General features: G+C 35.8%; 1 long non-coding RNA gene across 1 annotated transcript; it reads left to right on the top strand.

Annotated features, from left to right (window-relative positions):
- The first annotated feature begins 857 nt into the window (after positions 1-857).
- LOC148779680 (uncharacterized) lies at positions 858-2,499 on the top strand. Its single transcript, XR_016043619.1, has 2 exons — positions 858-1,653; positions 1,785-2,499. It is a non-coding gene; the product is annotated as an uncharacterized LOC148779680 (long non-coding RNA).

The raw sequence follows: 2,499 nt of genomic DNA, 5'->3' as shown, positions 1-2,499 counted from the left end.
AGACATTTTGAGATAGGATTCTTACATAAAGTTATCACATGTGATGAATATGTTCATTGAAATTTAATTAGAAATTTATGATAGGAAATCTAACGAAGAAAAGGAAATTTTCCATTTATTGAATGTCTCATTTGTATCCAAACTGCACCCTTAGATAAACATTGAGAATAAACAGATGGGAAAGCTTTTTATGTTCCCCTTATACCATAGAAGTTCTATGTTCCCCCTACCATCCAGCCGTCCATTTTTTATCAAGAGAGCCACTTATCGATTGATCTTAGATCCGACGTCTCAAAGTATTTTATTTTAGTTTTTTTAATACAATTTGTCTGAATATGAAATTTGGTACGTGTCATCTTCTCATTGGACGCACCTATAAAAAATATTAACAATAAGTTTTCGATAAAAACTTATTTGATAATTTTAATTTTCGATAAAAACTCCTTAGGGGTTTTTTGATAATTTTATTTTATTGAAAATATTTTTTTTAATATATTTTTCGTTAGTGCGAGTTTAATAGAGGAATGGAGGTACAAAATTTGGTGTCAAAAAATTTTATAAAAAAAAATTAAAAATAAAAACAATGTAGAGACATGACATTTGTGATTGGGACAATCTTAGCCCTCTATTAAAAAATGGACGGTTGGACATAGAAAGGTTTTCCTAAACGGATACCCAATTTAAATATAATTTGATCGTAATTTTTAGATTAAGCACATCGAGAATAAACAGCTTGCAGCTACCCAAAATACGGGGTCAAGTTTATCTCGAAAATTAGCATACTTTTTGGGAAGAAGGCGTAGTGTTTTGCTATGGAAAAGAAGTAAAGGGCACAGCAGAAGGAGCTCCAGTTTTTTACAACAAAATTTTTTGATCTCTGTTACTCATGCGGATGGTTAGTCTTCCAGAAGCGGATAGAATCAGCTCTCTACCACCAGATTGCCTCCTAGAATCCATTGTCTCTCTCGTGCCCATAAGAGAAGCAGGCAGGACTTGTATTTTTTCTGGGAGATGGAGGTATGGGCTTTTGCTCCCTCATTGAACATCACAGATGATACCGGCAAAATCAAGAACTCCAAAGATTTAAACTGGTCTTTTATCGGTGAGCAAGCCCTTTCTCTCCACAACGGCCCCATTCTCGCAGGTCAATGTGATTTGGATCAATGGATACCTTTGTTAACAAGAAAAGGCCTGCAAAAACTCAAACTGAACTTCCTTCGTGAGGTGAAACAAGACGTGAATGGCATTATTTAGATGAGTTATAGAATGCACACTTCTCTATTTTCTTGTAGCTCTTTGGTGTCTTTGAACTTGAAATTTTGCTCACTCAATCCCTCTTGCGATTACAAGGGCTTACCACCTCTCAAGAATCTCACTCTAGCTTCGGTGAGGCTCAATGATAGCATATTGGAGTCTCTAGTTTCAGGGAGTGGGCGGTTGGAGAAATTACAACTATTGGGATGTGATGGCCTTTCCCATCTCAAAATTCATGCCTCCAGCATTTTAGTTTTTCATGTAGAATGCAAATTTAATGCCATAAATTTGAGTAAAAGTTCCAACTTGAAGGAGTTCATCGTATTTCAATGCGAAAGGGATAATGCCTTTGCTTTCATGTCTAGCAAAGTTCTGGAGGGTCTCCTTCTTGGATTAGAGGTGCTTTACTCTCATGATTCTTTGTTGCTCTCTGTTCTAATGTATATGGATGGCTTTATTTGGTGAGATTTTTTTTAACACTATCAGTTCTATAGAAATAATTGTACCTGCGTTCCATGAACTTGTTGCAGTATTTTTTCGGAGCAGATGTTCCTGAGAGATTCTCTACCACTTACAGCTTTCATACCTGAGTTTAAATACAAGCAAGATAATGGAGGTCAAGGGATTTGTTTGTCTTCTGAGAAGTTTCCCATACTTGGAATATCTCGCAATCCAGGTATGCTTGATCATAAGCTTATACCGTCACTTGTGCCTTTGATTGCTTTTTTGGTTTTATTTTTTTTGTAGGTTTCTTACTATCAAGAGATTGAAAGCCAAAATGATCGATGCTTTTGGGATGGATGCTTTTGGGAGAACATGAATGGTAAAGGCTGGGAAAGATTCGGTTAGAATATATGCTTGCTATTTCTTCATCCAGGCATGGATCTAGCCAAACAATTAAGCCTCGAAAAGCAGTTGCTTTCGCTTCAGAAATTCCAGTTAAGACTTGCAAATTTTCGAAACCAAATCTCGTATTTGGTTAGAATTTGAGGAAGAATGCTTGTTGTCTATCATCAATACAAGAATGATTGTCATATTGACTGATAGCAATTTGAACTTTGTGCGCATCGGCTTTGAAGCTGAAAGGAATTATTGGGGGACAGCATTAGTTAGTCACAAGGGTTCAAAGCATTTTATAATGTTGCTTTTATGTCCTCAGCAATTTGAGATATGCTCTTCTATTTTAAAACATGTTATAACAACACACATATAATGCTACCGGCGATTATATTGCTTTCTTTTAAA

Source organism: Amborella trichopoda, chromosome 11 (genome assembly GCF_054954075.1).
Source record: "Amborella trichopoda isolate Santa Cruz 75 chromosome 11, AtrichopodaSantaCruz75HAP2 v2.0, whole genome shotgun sequence".
Taxonomy (NCBI): domain Eukaryota; kingdom Viridiplantae; phylum Streptophyta; class Magnoliopsida; order Amborellales; family Amborellaceae; genus Amborella; species Amborella trichopoda.
The sequence above is the reverse complement of the archived record's forward strand: the minus strand, read 5'-3'. Positions and strand labels throughout refer to the sequence as shown.